The sequence below is a fragment of the Anolis carolinensis genome, chromosome 6 (assembly GCF_035594765.1).
Source record: "Anolis carolinensis isolate JA03-04 chromosome 6, rAnoCar3.1.pri, whole genome shotgun sequence".
NCBI classification, from domain to species: domain Eukaryota; kingdom Metazoa; phylum Chordata; class Lepidosauria; order Squamata; family Dactyloidae; genus Anolis; species Anolis carolinensis.
Window position 1 is genome coordinate 33,185,797 of NC_085846.1, and position 23,351 is coordinate 33,209,147.

A 23,351-nucleotide genomic window follows, 5' to 3' on the forward strand; every position below is an offset into this window, starting at 1 on the left:
TGGAGTGTTACCTATTGATCTACTCACATTTGCATGTTTTCGAATTGCTATGGTAGGTTGGCAGAAGCAAAGGCTAACAGTGGGAGTTCACCCTGCTCCCTGCATTCGAACCACCGACCTTTCGGTCAGCAAGTTCAGCAGCTCAGCAGTTTAACCTGCTGCACCACCGGGTTAAAGCTAGGCACTCCTAAACCAAGGCAAGACTAATATCCAATGGCACAGCCAATTCATTCTTGAGTGCTATAAAGATGGGAAGATACAAGGCAGGGCAAGATATTCTACTTCCTAGTTATTTTGTTATTTCTCTACATTCTGTAAAATATGAAATTACTGTGGGTCCTTGACATCCACTGTGATCCGTTCCAGGATCCCCCACCCACCCCAATAATATGAATATATGTTCAGGTCCTATGATATAAATGCTTTTAGAAGTTTCAGGAGGCAGGGGGTAGGTGCACCTCTGGTTCCGAGGTATTCCTATTAGGTCTGATTTGCTGTTGCAAAGAGATGTGCTAACTATTTCATGTAACCTGTAACATAATTGTGTAAATCCAAAATTAGGTTTTGATTGGCACTTTAACCTTTTCTATAAAAGGAATGGAGAATGCAGTCTGGATGGCCACTTGTGTTTTCAATGTAATCCTTAAAAGAGTTTTCTCCTAAACACATTTTCCTGAATAGCAACCACATTTTTAATTGTCATGCCATGGATGGTTGAATCCTTGGATACAGAATCTAAGGACCCAGAGGGCTCACTGTAATTTTTAGAACCATGCACTCTTCATACCCAGAGCATCCTCCCACAGGTAACTTACTACAAAAAATACTCCTCACTAGTGGCATGCTCTCAGGGGCACTTTATGCTTAGACTGCTTTAAAAAGGAAAGAAAACAAAAGAATTCCCAGTGGAGTGGAGAAGAGCTTTGCATATGTGGCAGTAGTAGATTGATCTTGTTTCAGAGAGACTTGCTAGAGCAAGATGTTGAGACATTGCCTTCAGATGCAGACCTGCATAAGGGTGATATGTACACTCCATATAATTGATCCCAAGTCTTGAAGTTAACTTCTGCCACTAATTTTCTTTCAACCCACAGAATGGCTGAGGCTTGGGGAAAGGAATGGATATTCCTTGGGGACGCAGAGTTCATGTGAGCTCAGGGTTGCTGTTCAGTCTAAGAGCTGGGGGGTGGGTGAGCTGAGCTGGATGCGGCTAGTTGCAGCCGGGCAGGGGAGAGGGAGAAGAGCGGGGAAGGAACAGGGTTCCTCATGCCTCCGTGTGACGTTGTCCTTGTACAGTACACTTTATCCTCTGCAAATAAGCAGTGTCTGGGCGGCCCCTTCCCCAAGTGCAAGCTCCGTCTGGCCCTGATAAGCCCCCAGTCAGGCTGAGATCATCACACACACGTACACAACGCAACTGACACACCACACCACCACCTTCTCCCCAGGGAGAGCTCAGGGCAAGTAAGCAAAGGGCGACTTGCAAATGGAAGGGATGCTCATGAGGCAGGGAGCATCCAGTGGCAGCCACCCTTGGAGGGAAAGGAGGAGGGGGTCTTTTCTCCCCCAATACAAAACACGGCGGTGGTGTTTAGATATGTTACATAGGGTAGAGAACAAGAGCCCACGTTTCCAACTCCAGATTTCTGCTTCTCAGAGCAGAGTGCACTCTAAGAGAAACAACAAGAAGCTCCCAGACATCTACCTCGCACCCATTGACTTTTCCTAATCCATCACTCGCCTCCTGGAGCTGGGCATGGAGGGTTACCATTCAGACTCCTGGCTGGCAATCCTTCTTGCCTCAACTCGGAGGAGTTCGATATCCTCCCAAGAGAATCCAGCAATCCTGGCTCTCTGCCAACACCTCTACTGTAACCGGCCTCCCTCTGCTTCTAAATTTGGAAATGGAATCCCATCCATCTTGGCTTCTAAAGTGTCTCATTCTGCCCCACTGAACTTCCTGAGAGATTTCAGGCCTGTTGATTCCCAGGCTCACTCTACCCGAGGCCGACCCTACCATGAGACAGACTGGAGTGATAGCCTCAGGCAGCAGATGTAGAGGGTTGGCAGCTGCCAGCCTCGTCTCTTAAATGCTACACCTGTCCCTCTCAGTTTGAAGATGGAGCTGTGTAAGCCCCATGCCACTCTCCAGTTGGGCTGCTGACTCAAGTGTGGCAGAGGGCACTATCTCATTTGCAGTCTGGAAACCAGGATTCAGTTGCCAACAAGTTCACCTTATCGTGAGCCATCTTATCTATCATGTCAGGGAGCAATATATTCTGGGCTGGTCTGAACAACACACACCTGACTCACAGGATCCAAAAGTGCTTCCTAATTGGGCTTTTAATGTCTAATTAACCTATCTTAAACTCAGACATTTTCAGAAGATCTTAATAAGTCCACTGTGTTTCTATCCCATCTCTTCTTCTACTTTTTTCTTCTTATCAGGAAAATAAAGACCCATTGTTTTTCTTTTCTATCATTGAAGGAAAGATGAAAGAGTTGCATGGTCCCTTCTGATTAGTAGTACTAAGAAAGCACCTGTTGTCTCTCACTTGTAAACCTCTTGTGTTTTCCTTTCCTTCTTCTTTCCTTTTCCAAAAACTTAGGGTCCTTTCACACAGCCATATAACCCAAAATATTAAGGCAGATAATCCACAATATCTGCTTTGAACTGGATTATCTGAGTCCATACCACCGTATAATCTCGTTCAATGTGGATTTTACACAGTTGTGTGGAAGGGGCCTTAGTATTTCTAACCCTTTGGTCCTCCACATGGTTCTTCAGCTCTTGGAATCCTTCATGATTGGCCTTGTCACCTGTGATATATTGATGTTGATTTCAAAAACATCTGGAGGACCAAAGTTTGAAAACCGCTTCTCCATATGAAGAGCTCCCAATACTACCAGCCCAGTGACACTAAGCAGTCTCTCTTTCTTAAGCAGCATTTTATGCCAACTAAATAGAGGGAAAACATAGCAAAGGTAAAGGTGTCCCCTTGACATTAAGTCTAGTCTTGTCTGCTTCGGGGGGGGGGGGGGGGGGCTCATCTAAATTTCTGAACCAAAGAGCCAGCGTTGTCTATAGATGCCTTCTAGGTCATGTGGTCGGCATGACTGCATGGAACGCCGTTACCTTCCCATGGGAGCGGTACCTATTGATCTACTCACATTTGCATGTTTTCAAACTGCTAGGTTGGCAGAAGCTGGGGCTAACAGCGGGAGCTCACCACACTCCACAGATTCAAACCGTTGACCTTTCGGTCAGCAAGTTCAGCAGCCCAGAGGTTTAACCTGCTGTGCCATTAGGGGCTCTGAGGGAAAACATAGGATGCTATAAATAGGAGTTGACATTATCAAGAAGCGGGAATTGTGGGGCCTTTCAGATCTCATTGAATTGCAGCACCTAGTAGCCCTAAACGACTTAGGAGATGCAGTTCAGTAGCCTCTAGAGGCCTGTACATTTCCTATCTTTAGTCTAAACACACATAGTAAAATCTATTTGTGAGACAGAGTGGTTGCACAATACAAGCCTGCACACACATGCACACAAATCAATTAAGAAGTAGATATAAATGGAATAATTGCACAAGCCCTGTTCATGGGTAGTACTAAAAGTGGTCATCTGGAAGTATTCCAAGTACCCAAGATTGAACTTTTCTCCTCTTGTCCTCACCCTTGGTCTAGACTTGGCAATATATTTGGAAAGAAAGAAAGAAAAGAAAAGAAAAGAAAAGAAACAAGCAAGATGTCCTAGCTAAGATTCAGCTGCTTTCAACTTCCCTGTCACATATTTAATAGGGTTCTTTTCGCTTAAACAGCTCTATGGCAAGCAGAAACTAAAACAGGGTCATATTTTGGCTGGGCCCAGTGGTGTAGCTCTGGGGAGTGGAGCATTGCTTCTCCCAAACAGTCTTATCCCATGAAATTCTCCTTCTATTCTCAAATTTTAGCACTGAAGAGAGCAGGACACTGAACATCATTCTCACGCTGAACCCTACTATTTGCTGTCTTCTCCTTCCCTCTGTGACTTTGCATGCTCCTTTTCTTTGGATGCCTAAATGCTACTTCGAAATGCTGAAGTAAAATTTTAATTTACTTCAATGCTAGAAATTTCTGGGCTGGAAGGAAATTTCATCAGGGGAACAGAAACCTTATTTACAGGAAAGATACTCTTTATGCCTCCAGCCCAGAGCTACATCCATGGCTATGCCTCCATGTTAAGAGAGAGAGAGAGAAAAACTTAAATACTTAATATTTCTGCCTGAAATGTAGTGGATAAAAGTGGATTCTTACTGTAAAAATGAAAAAGTGAGCACCTACAGGCGTTCTGGATGAAACCAACCTACTGGGCAATGCTGCCTTGTGCCTTCCTAAAGCTGAAATTTAGTTTTCCTTTGTCTGTTCCTCCAACTCCCGAGATCCCCTCTCATGCCCCCGATTTTCTCCCTGCAGCCCCTCAGACTCTGTGGTCTATGGAATCCAGGATGTTGCACAACAAAACTGGGGATGTAAGTCAGGAACGCAGTTTGAGGAAGGGGGAGGCGGGGGGAATTGTTTACACTTGAACTTCTACCGCTTTGCAACAAGAGAAGCTGAGCAAAGAAACTATACATTAGCTCGGGAGCCACAGATTCCTCAAGAATCTCTGATTGTCACGGATGGGCCTGATTCAAACTCTTTTTTTCTCTCTTCTCTAGCTTGCCCTCAGTTAACCATTTCAAGCGCATTGGGGTTTGCCTACAACTAGGAAAGTGACCAGATTTCACCTGGAATCTTATTGCACATTTTTCAACCTCAAGCATCATGGCAGGAGAAGACAGATAAATATCTGCAGGTTTTGAGCTGCCTATTTCCCCAATGCCTCCTCTCCTTTTATACCTCCCAGCTCTCCCAATTTGGCAGGGACACTTCGAATGAATCCACTGCCCCACTTTTTCAGCTACTTTTAAAATATAATAATAATAATAATAATAATAATAATAATAACAACAACAACAACAACAACAACAACTTTATTCTTATACCCCGCCCCATCTCCCCAAAGGGACTTGGGGCGGCTTACATGGGGCCATGCCCAAACACAACAATATAATAACAACAGCAAGACAATAAAACAAATTACTCAACAATCACACATCAGCATCAATAAAACAGTCATAAAAGGTCAACATACAAAATAAGATGTTAAAAAACAGGAGATGAATACACGGATCTGGGCCAAAGTGCAGAATATTTCAGAGTTGGGGAGAGGTAGTTTTACACCTAACATAGTAATAAAGTGCTAATATAATACTGAGGAGGCATAACCGGTGAGTCTATTGTTAAGTAGGCAGATAAATCGAACTTACAACGATTAATCATCAAAGGCCTTTTGGAAGAGCCAGGTTTTCAGGCTCTTCCGGAAGGAGAGGAGGGTGGGGGCCTGCCTGATATCCCTGGGGAGCGAGTTCCAAAGTCGGGGGGCCACAACGGAGAAGGCCCTCTCCCTCCAAGATTCTCTGTCTCTCCTTCGCCCCTCTTCATAGAATCATAGATTGGAAGAGACCTTGTGGGCCATCCATCCAACCCCCTGCCAAGAAGCAGGAAAATCACATTCAAAGCATTCCTGACAGATGGCCATCCAGCCTCTCCTTATAAGCCTCCAAAGAAGGAGCCTTCACCACCCTCCGGGGCAGAGAGTTTCACTGCTGAACAGCTCTCACAGTGAGGAAGTTCTTCCTAATGTTCGGGTGGAATCTCCTTTCCTGAAGTTTAAAACCATTGTTCTGCGTCCTAGTCTCCAGGGCAGCAGAAAACAAGCCTGCTTCCTCCTCCATATGACTCCCCCTCACATATTTACACATGGCCTTCATCATGTCTCCAATCAGCCTTCTCTTCTGTAGGCTAAACATGCCCAACTTTTTAAGCCGCTCCTCATAGGGCTTGTTCTCCAGGACCTTGATCATTTTAGTCACCCTCCTCTAGACACATTAAGCTTGTTAACATCTCCCTTCAATTGTGGTGCCCAGAATTGGACACAGTATTCCAGGTGTGGTCTGACGAAGGCAGAATAGAGAGGCAGCATGACTTCCTTGTATCTAGACACTATACCCTTATTTATGCAGGCTGAAATTCCATTGGCTTTTTTAGGTGTTGCATCACATTGTTGGCTCATGTTTAACTTGTTGTCCACAATGACTCCAAGATCTTTTTCACACGTACTGCTGTTGAGCCAGGCGTCCCTCATTCTGTATCTTTGCATTTCATTTTTTCTGCCTAAGTGGATTATGTTGCATTTGTCCCTGTTGAGTTTCATTTTGTTAGTTTTGGCCAATCAGCTCTCTAATCTGTTAAGATCGTTTTGGATTCTGCTCCTGTCTTTTGGAGTATTGGCTACCCCTCCCAATTTGGTGTCGTCTGCAAACTTGATGATCGTGCCTTCTAACCCTTCATCTAAGTCATTAGCAAAGATGTTGAACAGAACCGGGCCCAGGACGGAACACTGCGGCACTCCACTCGTCACTTCTTTCCAAGATGAAGAGGAAGCATTGGTGAGCTTTCATTTTTGGCTTACGTAAATTGCTGCAAACTAAATTCAAATTGCAAAAGTTGTTTGCACTCAGTGAACTCATCAGGTGTGGTGAGGCTCGTGGCAATCAGAGAGAAGTCCTTTTCACTGGTGACACCTTTTCACTGAAGGTTCTAGCCAGAGAAATTCAGCAGATTCCTACATTTTCATCCTACATTGGGTACTAAATTCCTTTTATTTAGCTGTATAAATGTATCTTATTTCCACTGACTGTTTTATGCTGCTTTTGTGATTTTGTAGCTTTTAAGTTCATCTCTTTTATTCCTGTGCACCAAGTACCTAGCAGTGAGTGTTAGTAGTATTAGGGTTGATTCTGGTACAATAGGCCAGGTGGAGAAATTGAATGGCCCTCCAGCTATTGTTGAATTGCAAATCCCAGCACTCCTCAGGCTATTCTGGCTGGAACTTCTGGGAGCTGCAGTTCATACAATTCCCAACATTGCTATGGCCTTCCCAGAAGTGCTATTGCATAGACTTCTATATTAGAGCAAGAGTAGGCAGAAGATAGATCTGATCTCCTAGAAGATCTCTTGGTAAGTTGAAGTACATCAGCAGTTGGTTGAATTAATTGTTGCTTAACAACAGTAATGAGTGTAGGGCCATCTTCTTAACTGAACTGCTGAAATAAGGATGTATAGGAAAACAAAGAATGTGTTTGTGTGGGATCAAATTACAAGTTCAGCTCTGGGGCTGAAACTAATTCCTGAAATGTGCATGTGCTCAGATGCACTGTGTTCCTTAATGCTACGGGAATGTCCTTCATCCAGTCCTCTGCCTGTCTAGTCACTATTTTGTACCTGGTGGACCTTAACCTTCAAGTTAAACTTAAAGAAAAAACTAGAGGATTTAGCAATCTTAAGTTTTGTCTACTCTTGCCTTGGAAAATATGACTTCTTCCTCTGTTTCAGGTAAAACTGAAGATGCAGAGGGGATCGTTCCTACTGCTGTCTGCAGGAGGAATAGCACTCCTGTATACAATAACAGGTGTGTGTATCCTTGAGGCTGGTGAACCCCAAGGAAGGATGGCAATGAGCCTGATCTAGATCTAGATCTAAAACTTTAGGTGAGCTTTCCAAGGTACTGAACCTGAACCTATTTGGAGAAGGTGTTTAGCCCCATGGATAGCTCCTTCAATGTTCAAACTGAATCACAGAGTAGATGTGCAACCTTACTGACATGGATGGTGAGCCCCCAGTGATGCAATGGGTTAAACCTTTGTGCCGGCAGGACTACTGACTGATAGGTCGGTGATTCGAATCTGGGGAGTGCAGGTGAGCTCCTTCGGTCATCTCCAGATCCCCATGCGGACACATGAGAGGAGCCTCCTACATGGATGTTCAAACATCAAACATCCGGGTGTCCCCTGGGCAATGTCCTTGCAGACAGCCAATTCTCTCACACCAGAAGCGACTTGCAGTTTCTCAAGTTGTTCCTGACACACACACACACAAAATTAAATGGATCCAACCAACCATCCCTGAATACATGGCAGCATGATGTACCATCTCAGTAATTAGTGTAACCACAAATTAGAGCATTCACAGAATTTATATTTCTTTTGTTTTTTTAAAAAAAATCTGTTCATTTGACTCTACTTGAATTCCTTTTTCATTGCAGCATGCAATCATAATAAATACGTTTTTAGAATTGATAATGCAGTTTAAGTTAGGGTTCCTTGGCTCTCAGGCCCTGGATTATCTTCTGAATTTCTCATAACGGGGAAGAAATCTCAGGGTAAGAGCACTGCCCTGAAAGTCTTCCTTTACTTCCTTCTCCTTTCCTACCTGGTCTGTGGTGTATAAAAACTAATTTACTAGGCTAGGTGGTTTTTATTTGAATTGTGTACTCTGTGCAACCATGCTTGATATTTAATATGTTAAGTTTAATGACATCACCAGGAACTGTCACTTATAACATTGCCTTTGTAACATCACTGGATCTTGCTTCAAGTGTGGCTGGAGTGTCAGGGCCAAAGACAGTTGTGACCTCAAGTTAAATGTTCTTGTGAAAACCCTGCGCCACTACCACTATTGAAAGACCACAAAACTCAGAAGTTGTACATGTTCCATTATGTATATCTCAAATATTCTGATTTTGCAGGGGTGGTTCCAGTTTAATCCTCTATCATTCCATTTTTCCAGATGAATTTAAAATGCTCTGGTGTCTCTCTGCTCCTTTCATCCTTGTCTCTTTAGTTCGTAGTTTATTTCAATTTCCAGCAAGCTGAGTTTGTGCTCATGTAATTCAGCAGTGGGGGAAGGAGAAGAAACTTGCCCATCCAAGTTAGTTGATTAATAGGTTTTGCCATCTCGATCATGTTGTGATATTGCTTGTATTTCCCAATTTTCAGCTGTGGAATTTTGGAAGGTATGCTCTTGTTGCACCTGGAAAAGACGGAGAAACCTGAGTATCTTATTTAAGTTGACATTCATTTTTTCAAAAAAAAAATCTCTCACAAAACCAACAGTGTATGCCCCACCTCGCCCAAATCCTTTCCAAATCTCCCAACTCCCCAGGAGATTCATAACCTAGTGAATAGCTAATGATGAGAATTAACTGGCTTTTGTTAAAACTGGCTTTTGCACAATTACCTCCAATCTGCTCCCCCCAAAACAAACGCCCACCTAGTATTTACATTTTCTTCTGCAAATACATCACTCTTTAATTTCAAGTCTGCCTGGCAGCAGTAACTACTGTAAATCAGGATGGGTGGGTGGGAGATGAAGGACACCCAGTCATTTGGAATAATGAGAAATTTGCAGCACGCTGCCAGGGGCCATGTTAATCATAGCCTGATGCCCTACCATCAACATGTCAGAGCACTTTTGCAAGGTTGCTGTGAGTTTTCTGGGCTGCTTGGCCATGTTCCAGAAGCATTCTCTCCTGATGTTTCGCCCACATCTATGGCAGGTATCCCGAGAGTATTAAAAAAAAACCTCTAAAATCACTATGATAAATAAAGAACAACACTCTGAAAACACAGGAATTCCGGAGATAAAACAATCAGAGTCAGATAACACCTCCCAACAAAGGATTTACTCAGGCAGGAAGCAGCCAGGCTTTGAATCTGCAAATGCTAATCAAGGTGATAAATTGCAACATTCACCCTTGTCTCAAACAGACAAAAGTTCTTTCTCCCACCCTGGGCATTTCACGGATATATAAACCCCACTTGCCTAGTTTCCAATAGACCTCACAACCTCTGAGAATGCCTGCCATAGATGTGGGCGAAACGTCAGGAGAGAATGCTTCTGGAACATGGCCATACAGCCGCGAAAACTCACAGCAACCCAATGATTCTGGCCATGAAAGCCTGTAAAGCTAACTGCAGCCAGGCGTCCACATTTGTGCATAATCAAATCCACAAAAATCAAAACCGCAAGTGTGGAGGGACATTTGTACATGCTATACGCAAGTAGCGATGATGGGGATCAGAATAAGAACATTGTCCCTCAAAAGAATTTTACATCTCAATTTGTGTATTCTTTATCCCCCAAACTTCTAGTATTGGTCACTGTTTGCATCTGTATTTATAATGTATGATCCTTGTATTGATGAGAAATATATTCCAAGACCACCCCCTTTGTGGATACTGGAAGCCATGGATAATATATATATAGGAAGAATATCATAAACTCACACTGGAAGATCCAGAGAGGCCCACAAAGACTTCTAGGAGGAATATCCTTGTCCCATCACAAGAAAGAACCTTCTCAGTGGTTGCACCCAGACTCTGGAACTTCTTTCCCAGGGATTAGAAAGGCACCCTTCCTTGCTTCATTTTGCAGAAATATTTTCTGTTTTAATAGGAATTTGATGGAATGCACATCTCTCACTTGAATAATGTGTTGGATTTTGTTAATTGTAGTGCTAAAGTATGTACGTTTATGAGAGAGAACATGTGCATGTGTTTCATGATGCATGCTTTAATCTGGTTTTAATTCTTAATTGTTTTATCTTGTATTAGCTTTTGCATCTTGTGAATTTTAATGTTTTAAAAAATATTTGTGGGAAGCAGCATTGAGTACAGAATTGTGCAAACGATAGAACACCAACAACAACAACAAGGATAATAGGTATGGGCTGAATTCCTTTTCAAGAAGACTATGCCTTCGTCCTGACCCATTATAACTAAACACTTGGACAAAGCCAATATAGTGTAGTGGTCTGTGGCCCCTTCTACACTGCTATTTAAAATCTACATTATCTGCTTTGAACTAGATTAGTTGGCAGTCTAGACTAATATAATACTGTTCAAAATGGATAATGTGGATTATTTGCTTTGATAATGTGGATTATATGGAAATGTAGACGGGGCCTACTACTCCGAAGACCAGGATTCAAATTCCTACTTGACCATGGAAAATCACTGGAAACCTTGGCCAAATCACACTTTCTCAGCCTCAGAGGAAGGCAGGAGCAAACCTACCCTGAACAAATTCCACAAAGAAAATCTCAGGGTCACCATAAATCAGAAACACCTTGAAATCACACAATAATAAACATACTATTAGATATGTAACTGTGTGTGTGTGGGGGGGGGGGGTATTTATTTTATGCACACCATTTATTTATCATATCTTGACCCACCAACCAGCTAGCACTCCACCCCGATAGCAAATAGAACCATTTTATGTTCAATACCTGCCTGAAATAAAGTCAACATTTGAAGCACTCAATCTGTGTGGCATATCTCTACTGGGTAAATCACCGTCCAGTCTGCTTGTCATGCATCTGTTAAAAGCACAGAAGCAATGAAAGTGGTGCAATCGCAGAATCAAGATGGAAAACGCATATTTTAAAAGGTCATGAACATTCATAACAGTGCCCATCCCTCTGCCTCACTGCTTCAAACGGCATAAAGTCAATAGAGGGGAGGAGACATGGTAGCTCAAGCCTGCTTTTTCATACACCATCCTGCATTCAGTAATGAGGCAGAACCACAAATGATTAGAGGTATGGCTGCGAGAGAGATAGAGAGAGAGGGGTGGGGAAGGCTGGACTTTTGTACCTTTCAGAGGTGTGTGGCAGACAGAAATTTCAGCAGGTGTAGCTTGCCATTCATACTTATAAGTATAAGTTGAGCGTCCTTTATCCAAAATGCAAAGTGTTTTGGATATTTTTGGATATTTTTGCATATTTATTTATTATTTCAAACATTTATTTCCCGTCCTCACTCCTGGGAGGGGGGGGGGGACTCAGGGCGGCCTCACAATCAGCAATCATTAGATGCCAAAGAATATAATATTTAAACAATTATGATTAAAACAAATTAAAGCATTAATTAAAAATATCCATTTAAACATCCATTTAAAAAGTGCAATTCAAGTCATGATCCAGGTCTGTCCATTATCAGTCATAAAATCATATTTACTATTAACGCTGTATCTGCTGCTCAAGTGCCTGGTCCCACAACCAAGTTTTAAAGTTTTTTACGAAAGGACAGGAGGGAGGGAGCCAACCTAATTTCACGTTTAGAGCTTTATAGGCCACCACTGAGAAGACCCCAACTCTTGTCTGCACGAGTCATGCTTGCAAAGGTGGTGGGATTGAGAGCAGGCCTTCCCCCAACAATCTTAAACTGCGAGGTGGATCATAGCGGGAGATATATTTGGACAAGTAAGCTAGGCTGGAACCGTTTAGAGCTTTATAGGCTAAAGCCAGCACTTTGAATTGTGCTCAGTAGCAGACTGGCAGCCGGTGGAGCTGATATAATAGGGGTGGTGGTATGATCTCTGTAAGCCTCTCCAGTAAGCAATCTGGCTGCCGCCGATTGGACTAGCTGAAGCTTCCAAACGGTCTTCAAAGGCAGCCCCATGTAGAGTGTGTTGCAGTAGTCTACTCAGGATGTAACGAGTGTGGACCACCACATATATGTATATATGGAGCAGGAATCCCTGGTGGCGCAGTGGGTTAAACTGCTGAGCTGCTGAACTAACTGACCGAAAGTTCGTCAGTTCAGATTTGGGGAGCGGGGGGAGTTCTCACTGCTAGTCCCAGCTCCTGCCAACCTAGCAGTTTGAAAACATGCAAATGTGAGTAAATCAATAGCGAGAAGGTAACAGTGCTCCATGCAGTCATGTCGGTCATATGACCTTAGAGGTGTCTATAGACAACGCCTGCTCTTTGGCTTAGAAATGGAGATGAGCACCAATGCCCAGTGTCGGACACGATTGGACTTAGTGTCAAGGAGAAATCTTGGAAATAGAACCCATGTTTAAACACGAAATAGCCTGAAAGTAATTTTATACAATATTTTAAAATAATTTTGTGTATTAAACAAAGTTGTGAACATTGAACCATCAGAAGGCAAAGGTACCACTATCTCAGCCATACCTGCAGATCATTTGGATTCGGAAATATTTTGAATTATTGAGACAAGTGTAATCTCCAAAGGCAACCCCACAGTACCACAAATGAGATTTGATTATGTATTACAGTGTTCAGATCTGATTTTAATTGGCAAATGCTGCTGCTGAAACCTAAATTTCCAGGCTCAGGACTGAATTCAAGAAGATACCCTAGCTATGAACCTGAAACTTGAAGGGGAGAATAACCTCTTCTAGCACAGGCTGAATTTCTATTCCCATATCTGCCTCCCCACTGACTGGGAACTCCTCTGTCTTGTCTGGATTAATCTTCAGCTTGTTTATAACCAAGTCAGCTTCCTTGGAACAAATGGAAAGGAGAGATAGAGTGGGGTGCCATCAACATCAAACTTCAAACCTCTTCCAGCAGTTTCATGCAGTTACTAAACAACATATGGGATAGAACTGAACATTAATGGCCATCACAGACCAACAGCCAGAATATCGAAAAAGAGTCCCCCAGCATCAAATCCTGAGTGTGACTCTCCAAGAAGGATTGAAGCCACCGTAAAACAATGCCCTCAATTCGCATCCAAGAAACTGTGTCCAGAAAAAATATCATGGTTGATGGTATCTAAAGCTACTTAGTTGTCCCAACAGAACTTACTTGGACATACTACCCAGTCCAGATTCTAGATTATCCACCAAGGCAACCAAAGATGTTTCTGTCCCATAAGCAGGTCTGAAGACAGATAGAAATGTATCTATTACACAGTTTTTCTCCTTCCTCCTCCTACTTTCTCCCTTTATCATCAACTTATTTCTATTACTGCAAACTGAGATTAAAATGTAAATTTAGTTAGCACTCAGTTAACCCAGTGGGAGGAAAGGAGAGGAGTCGTAATCTTGCCCTTCCCTATAGACTCAAGCAAAACTAAACAGCTGCAGTCTCTTCTAGCTTATGTGTTTTCTTCATTAAAAGCATTTGCCATCTTAACCACACTGTGATGATGCTCTACCATGTATGTGATGATTTTCAACTATGAAATATATTTAATTTTAATAATCAGAAAAAATGAATTAGATAATCTGGCATAAGAATATGACATAAAGAGGGGATAGCAGAGATGTCTGATATTGAAATCCAGGGATATCCAAAGATGGTTGTACTCAAGACCACAGCACAAACCAGTGTTTTTGCCACAGGGAAACACAAATATAATAATAGTAAAATGTAAAAGTGCTTCTCAAACATACTCAGGCCACTTGGTAGTTGCATCCAGCACCAGTATTGGTGGAAAGAAAATGCATGAGCTCAGAGAACGCGTCTCCCAGGATAGCCACATAATGCATCCCCTTTAAAAAAAACATAATTACTGTCTGCTTTCACAAGTACATGTTTTTAACTAATTTTATAGCAGCAGGGTTGGGTTTTTACAGCGCCGTTAACCTGCCTTAAGCCTTTCGGAAATACTAGGCGAAAAAAGCTGAAATTAATAAATATTCAAGCTGCCACTCCTGCTGCCTGCCAAACTGTACGGAGAGTAGCTGTTGGCACACCGGCTAGGAAAAAGGTTTGCCTGGGCCATCTTCTGCTCAGCTAGCAATGCATGTATTCCTGGGAAGGGATCCTTTCCAGACCAGTGCTAGGGCAGAGTGACCTACAAGCAGCCCGTCTCAGGCCAAGCCACAGGTATTTTGGATGACCAAACAGAGAGGGCTTAGCAAGGACGATGGTGCCTTTGAACGGCCAGAGGTGTGAAAGCCAGCATTTGCTGGAAGAACGGAACCTGGTGGCTGAAAAATATCAACAGCAGGAACTCCCGTTAAAGGAGGCAGGCCTCTATTTAGGGGCTCCAAAAAGAGTCAATGGAAATCCCCTCCTTCTTTTGCAGGGCGTTGGGGAGGAGAGAAGAGGGCAGTTCTAGTTCTATGCTTTGTAACAGTTGCCTACTGTTAAGATTCTACGCAGGTGAAAAATATTTCCATTTACCACCCAGCAGTATTTCTGCCCTTTTGGACAACTGTCAGAATTAAAACTTGCAAAGTAGGATGAGCAGCCAAACCATTTTAAAAAATGTACTCATATTACTTAGAGCTTTACTTTCAGGGCAAGTCGTCCCAAAGCAGCATATATATACCGTGTTTCCCTGAAAATAAGACAGTGTCTTATATTAATTTTTGCTCCCAAAGATGCTCTAGGTCTTATTTTCAGGGGATGTCTTATTTTTCCATGAAAAAGAATTCACATTTATTGTTGAACAAAAAAAAAATGAACATTTGTTATATACTGTACAGTAGTTGTCATCACAAACCAGCATAACCAGACAAACTGTGAATCCTATCAAGAATTTCTTGTTACTACCATTATTTCCATGTACAACACTCTATGGTATGTACAATTTACTGATCCTGCATGCTCTGGTGTTCTGTTCGGCGGGCATGTTTCCAAACAAAACCTTTGCTAGGTTTTACTTTCAGGGGAGGCCTTATATTTAGCAATTCAGCAAAACTTCTACTAGGTCTTATTTTCTGGGGATGTTTTATTTTAGAGGAAACAGGGCAGAAGATGTATGAAAACAGTACGATAAAACAGAGCTGGGAAACTGGATTATCACTCCCATCGGATCTAGCCAGAGGTGAGAGCTGCCGGGAATTGAAGTTCGAAAATATCTGGAGGTAAACAGTTGCTTGCACTCTGCAATAAAACCATATCATTATCCCAGGCGATCATTCGTGGCCAAGTATAGTTCCCTTCCAAGGGTAGAGTCTTGGCGGTGGGTCCAAAAATGACTGTGGAGACCTATTCTGGATCCACATAATTTTTCACAATGAGGACATAGATTTCCAGATGGAAAGCTGTCGCAACACGAGTTTGCTTGACGCACCTTCCTTATGGCGCATTTTTCCTTTTCCCCTCTATTTGTTTCTCCTCAAAAACCATAGCACTGTTGGTAATAGCTGACCTTCAGATACAATGTTCGAGTCCCAGGGTTTCCTCGTTTTCAGTGTTTATACTGCATTTTAAAGGTTAGTCTTAAGCCCATCTTTAAATATCTTTTGTTGTCAACCAACATTCCATTTTCCCTTCTTGAGCTGAAAGTCTGCCTGCATAAAGCCTTAAATTTAGTGAGCCACTTTTGAGAGAAGGGAGTTCCGAAGGTGTGGGGCCTTCCTAGAAAAGGAAGATGATGGTCTGATTGTTTTTAAATTTGAGCCGCAGAGCATAATTTTTGTGTCTGATGACAGTCTAGATCTGAGCATCTTATCCAGAATTCCTAAACCCTCCAAAATTGTTCACTTAGGTACTGTATATACTCAAATATAAGCCAACCCATATAAGTCGAGGCACCTAATTTTACTACAAAAAAACTGGGAAAACTTATTGACTCGAGTATAAGACAAGGGTGGGAAATGCAGCAGCTACTGGTAAATTTCAAAAATAAAAATAGATACGAATAAAATTAAATTAAGTAGCTTAAATGTTTTTGAATATTTACATAAAACTGTAATTTAAGATAATAATAAGACTTAAGTAAGATAAAACTCTGATTACCTATATACTCGAGTATAAGCCAACCTGAATATAAGCCAGCCAGGACCCTCACTTGAGTATAAGCCGCGCGCGGGGGGGGGGGGGGGGGGGGGGGGCTTTTTCAGCCCTAAAAGGCTGAAAAACTCGGCTTTTACTCAAATATATATGGCAGTCAAGATTGTGATATCTGATGATTCAATCCACACACATTTTGTTTCATGCACAAAATTATTAAACATTTTGTATAAAATTACCTTCAGGCCATTTGTATATGCGGGGATGAAACATACATGAATTTAATGTTAGATTTGGGTCCCATCTCTAAGATATCTCATTATGTACATATGTGGAAATACAGGTATTCCAAAATCTGGAACCCAAAACTCATCTGGTGCCAAGCATTTCATATACTGGATACAAAAGCTGTAATTAATTAACATGTAGATGGACCTTTAAACAATTTGTTTGGAAACATTTAAGAGATTTAGAGGGTAAAAATAACACTTTGCATTTCATCTGGGAAGTCAATAGGTAGCAAATGCAATTTTGCAAAATTGCATGGTTATCACAAACTCTTGGCAGCTGAATTTTGCATCAGCTGAAAGCTTTGGTCTGTCTTCAAAGGCAGTGCTCTGTAGATGGCATTACAGATGACAGCAAGGAGTGACTATATGACTGTGGCCAGGTTTGCTTTTTTTCCAGATAGAATTGGAATGGACATATGGGACAAATCTGGTAGAAGTTACTTCTGCTTTCCAATGCTACCTATGCCTATGTAGATACTTCTGGGCTTAGGGGTACACACAAATTACCAGTATAAAGCTTACTTTCCAGGGAAATTCTATTCCGTGCGAATTGGTTGCAAACCTCAATGCTGAGCAACAATTTTTCAAACACAATACCACACCTCTCTTGTCTGGATTAAGTTTCAACTTGTTTGCCCTTATCAATTCAAAAACCATATTTCAAGAGCTTCAAGAGCTTCTAGCTTTCTTACATGCTTGTCATAGCAAATGTTTGAAATGGCAATGACATGAAATTGATATAGGACTTTATTGCACTAGTTTCACAATCTTGTTCTCTATGGAAATGGGAACACGCTGACACTAGCCTTCTTTTTTTTTTTGTACAGTATGATCCCCTTAAGCATGGAACCAATATTCACTTACCCTGACCCAAAAAATTGTCCTCCCACCAGAAGAGTTTGTGGGTCTATGTTCTCCAGTATACAGCATGCTTCCATTCCATGTATAGTCGAAATATGGGGATTTCTCTTCTCCACATTTTCAGTATCCACTGCAGATGGGGTGGTTGTACTGTAGACCCATTGAGAAAGTTATTTGCTGTAAATGCAAACTTGTGATGATTCTGCCTTTATTCCAGAACTGGAATTCAAATATACGAAAAGTGAATACTAAAATAGAATGAAGCCCTTCATAGCATTAAAACCAAATGCACAGGTATAGGATGGAGGATACACTGCTCAGCAGTACTATGTATATGTAAAAAAGGACCCTGAGGATTATTGTTGATCGTAATTTGAACATGAGTCAGCAATGAGATTCTGCAGCAAGGAAAGTGAATGCTCTCTTAGCCTGCGTTAATAGAAGCATCGCTTCCAAGTCGAGGGAAGTAATAATCTCTCTATATTCTGCACTGGTCAGGTTTCATCTGAAGTTGTGCCTTCAGTTCTCAGCACCTCATTTTAAGAAGGATATAGACAAGTTAGAGTGGGTTCAGAGAAAATCAACAAGGATTATCGGAACTATAGAGACAAAACGTTTGAAGAAAAGTTGAAGGAGCTGGATATGTTCAGATTGGTGAAGACTGAGAGGTAACATGATTGCACTCTTTAAATATCTCAAGGGCTTTCACAGAGAGGAGCAGACAGGCTTGTTCTCTTTTGTCCCAAAGGGTATGGACAGATGTAATGAACTTAAAGGAGGGTAGATTTTGATTGAACATTAGAATTAACATCTTGATAATGTGAGCACTTTGGTTAATTAACTAGAGAGATGGTTGGTGTTTCTGCTATGGACATCTTCAAAAAGAGGGCTGGGCAGTAGCCTGTTGTGGATGCTTTAGCTCAGTGGTTTTCAACCTGTAGATCCCCAGATGTTTTGGCCTTCAACTCCCAGAAATCCTAACAGCTGGTAAACTGGCTGGGATTCCTGGGAGTTGTAGGCCAAAACACCTGGGGACCCACAGGTTGAGAACCACTGCTTTAGCTGAATATCTTGCATTGAGAAGGTTAGACTCAATGGCCCATAAATTTCAAGAAAAATGATGCCACCAAAACCCCAGGAAGAACTGGTGGTAAATGATGTTGGACAATGGAATATGCTGCTTTGGAGTGTGGTGGTTTCCTTCTCTGAAAATTTTTAAGTAGAAGCTAGATGGTAATCTGTTGAGAGTGATTCAATTGAGTGTTTCCACATAGCAGGAGGATGGACTAGATGGCCCTTGGGTTTTCTTAAGGGAGAAACGTGCCAAGAGGAAGGCACGTCAAGCCAACCCTGACTGGGACTGCCTTCCATCTGGAAACCGATGTCTTCGCTGCGGAAGAACATGTGGGTCAAGCATAGGTCTCTGCAGCTACCTACACATCCACCGCCAAGAAACTACCTAGAGGACCATCATTCTCGAGCTACAAGGGATTGCCTAAGTAAGTAAGTATGTAAGTAAGTAAAGGGTTCTCTTCCAATGCTATGATTCTGTGAAGCCCCTAAGGTTCGTTCAGAGATATTCTATCTGACAGATAGCCTGGTTCTGACCCATTTAGAGCTATCTGGTAGAGATGGAGTGCTATCTTTTCTTAAAAGCTTTTCCTGAGAACATTTTTCAGGGGAATTTCATATCTCTGTAATACTATCCTAGCCAGTCTCATTTAGCTCATTCATACCTTTTGCCATATTGACCACACTCTTGCTGTTTGAACACATGTGTCCTGGTCTTTATCTCTGAAATGTTGAAGGCTATTTGTATCACACAAGTCCTGAAAATAGTGATTATACAGATTTCAGTATTCTGAGAAAGCTCATCTTTTAGGTTATGGGCACATTAAATAAACCTCTGGATTTTCAAGCTTTGGCTATACAGTAACTTTGTTCAAGCATTATCTGAGGAAATTTCAAAGCTGGATTGAGCATGGCCGCTGTAGTAGTCTATGGCTCCAAGCAGAATAAAATTATACAAAAGTAAGACTTGCTGAAGATAAGCCCATGGAAACAGGCAATGAAAGCAAACAAAATTTTAAACATCTGCAAAATAGAATGTATCAACACTGAGCATGTTCATCCTTGCATGATGATTTCAAAGACCATTTCAGTTTCCAGAAGTCATCTCCTTTGGTGAATCAGGTGTAGGAATTACAGTAGAGTCTCACTAATCCAAGCCTAGCTTATCCAAGCCTCTGGATAATCCAAGCCATTTTTGTAGTCAATGTTTTCAATATATCGTGATATTTTGGTGCTAAATTTGTAAATACAGTAATTACAACATAACATTACTGCGTATTGAACTACTTTTTCTGTCAAATTTGTTGTATAACATGAAGTTTTGGTGCTTAATTTGTAAAATCATAACCTAATTTGATGTTTAATAGGCTTTTCCTTAATCCTTCCTTATTATCCAAGTTATTCGCTTATCCAAGCTTCTGCCGGCCCGTTTAGATTGGATAAGTGAGACTCTACTGTAATACCATACCAGATGTGGTGATGGTGGTTGGTAAACCAACCATTAATACTGCCTCCCTGTAGGCAACTGCTGATTGAACTTGATGCATAGACATTATTTAAAGGGTGCCCTCCAGTGGCTCTGAGATTGTAATGGGACAAAAAAGAGAAGGAGTGGACAGTCTCCTATATGATAATCCTGCACATACTTACCTAGGTATGAGTCCTATTGCATACAGTGGAATAAACACGTGTAGAACTGTATTGATCATATCGATTGGATATGTGTGCTTAGGGTTTTTAAGGGTGGTAAAAATGCCTTGTGCTTAGAAAAGAAAAGGTAACCAGCACAGACACCAGACACAACATTTGGAATTGGAAAGTCAAAATTCCACTGAGGTTGCCAACTTCAGCTTTTCCCTGAGCCTGGAATTTTGCTCAATTTAGTCCAGGATTCGATCGTTTACTTGTTCCTTCCCACACAACATGGAAGGCCCTGAATAGTTCAAATCAACACAATGGAAAAATATATATATTAAGAATGAAATCAGGCATACATAATTTTAATTGCAGTAAGATCTGCAGTCTTCTTTTCCACATCAAGCTGGGGGTAAGAGCAGGGAGAGTTCCTATTTAATTGAAGCCCCTGATTGAATGGGAATAGGTGAGGTCAGTAACTCCACTTTCCTTTCCAACAAAAGAATCTGCATTCAGTCTATTTGTCGGGATGTCTTTCAAATGGGATACACAGCTTCAGCTGAAGGAGGAAAAAAACTTTGAAAACTGTTCGTTTGATATGTGTATTCACCTAAGAGAAGGGACCACACCCCATCTGTGAATTAAACCCATGTTAGAGTAGATATTATTTTTCTAGAAATCCGAGTTGTTATCTGTCCTGATACCTCCTAATGACGCAGATTAGAACTATAAGTTAATCCATAAACATCTAGACATAAGCTGGTCTTTTGCCATATGATGTACAACAGTTGCTCATAATTAATTTAATATGCAAACTATTTCCCCCTTAAAGTTAAGATAAAAAAGTACAGTACCATACTAGAATCTTTTATCATTCAGGCTTTTTATGTAGTGATATGAATCATTTTCAAAAGCATGTTTTTTGTAACTTAAACCCCTTCCACAGCTGAATAAAATCCCAGATTTTTTGCTTTGAACTGGAATATATGGCAGTGTGGACTCAGATAACTCAGTTCAAAGCAGATATTGTGGGATTTTTTGTCTTGATATTCTGGGTTATATGGCTGTGTGGAAGGGCCCTAAGAAACTGATTGGAGCTTTCACACTACACATTTATAGCACTTTGATCCCACTTTAATTCCCGTGGTTCCATCCTACGGAGTTTTGGCACTAGAGTTTTCCTGCAGAGAATTCTTTCCCTCCCCGAATGGAAAATCATGGGATTTCTTAGGATGGACCATGGCAGTTATATCGGAGTCACAATACCATTAGTGTGAAATATGAAAGAAACCATTATTTGTGGAGCGCCAGCCACTGTTAGTAAAGCAAAGTAAAGATGTTGGCTCGTTCTGCAAGGCAGATTATGAGATATTGGGGATTTTACAGTGTGGCCAACTTTTTATTCCCTATGGGAGGATGGGGAGAGTGTGATTCGTGGACTGCATCTAGTTCCAGCTCCCTTTATGGTCTAAAAATCCCATCCAGATGCTCAGGACCCTACTGAATTGAAAAATCACCCCATATCATCCAAATCGTTGCATAACCACCAACAGTGGGGTCTTTTCTCTCCAAATTGTTCATTTTCTTTCTGAAGGATGAACCATAAAGTGATCTCACATCACTTCCAGTTTGTTTAGGACATGCAGGAGCAACTTTCAAAAAAACCTTCAGGACATCTATGGGCCCTTCCACACAGCCATATAACCCAGAATGCCAAGTCAGATAATCCACAATATCTGCTTTGAACTCAGTTATTTGAGTTCACACTGCCATATTATCCAGTTCATTGTAGATTTTTTACAGCTATGTAGAAGGGGCCTATTAAATGGGACATGGAGCTCCCACTCCCTGTGGATTCCCTGTCCCCAGTCTGTTAACTTCTAGGTAGAACATCTAAATAATGTAAACACAACAGATACCATTTGATCTTGGAAGCTACTCAGGGTCAGCCCTGGTTAGTACTTAGATGGGAGATAGTCAACAAATACCAGGTGCTGTAGGCTAGATTTCAGAGGAAGGAACTGGCAAAACTGCCTCTGAGTGGTCCTTGCCTAGGAAAAACTTATTAAATTCATAAGGTTGCTATAAATCGACAGATAACTTGAAGACACATTCACAGACATCATATCTAGAAAGGGATAAAATAAGACAAAGTCCAAAATTATGCTATGGTTTGTTTATCTGCACTAGAGATACCTCATGTACTTTTGATAGTTGTGTACAAGTGGAAATTTTAGCAAATGTCAATTGCTACACATGCAGAAACAAGCAAAACCTGCTGAAATTTCCACTTCTGCACAACCATCAAACAGGAGCTTTTTCTGGTTGACAGCACATATAGGGTGGGTCAAAAATCGCAAAGGGGTTTCAATAGTTAATAACTGTTTTTTATGGTTTTAAAATGTACAATACCGTAACATCATATACATAATATATAGGAATTAAATTTACACTACATGTGAAAAAGCAAAGCTTATACTTCACATCAAAAATCATAGCACCATATGCACTATATAGAGGACCGCTTTGTGACTTTTGGTCCACCCTGTATAACTAGGAGACATTGTCAGAACTCAGCTTGTTATATCTCAGTATTTTCTACATGTGGCTAACAATCTGCAATATTTAAGTTCAATTTCTATACAGTTTTGACCTCCGAATATGTTGCGTTCACACTTCGGGAATTTGATTGCTTTCTCCTCCTCCCACGCTGTGGATTAGGCCTGACAAGGAATGACATCTCCTCCCCTAGCTTCCCTGCATGTTCCATGAAAAAGATGCCTGCCAAGCATTCCCCATCCCCCAGCTCAGTCATTGGAGCAAAGAAAAGGGGGAAAAATTGGAGCAGAGAAGGGGTCTCTGCGGGGTCAGAGCCTCCCCGGAAGACAAAACTGGTGAGGCGGCTGCTGAACGACCTCATTGCAGGGGCGGATAGCATTGTTCTTGATATGGAACTGAGTCGCAGTCATCATGACGGATGGAAACACAACCTAGTTCTACACCAGAGGAATGGAGTCAAATGGGGCTTCCAGATCATGAATTCTTATTATATATTCTCCAGTTGA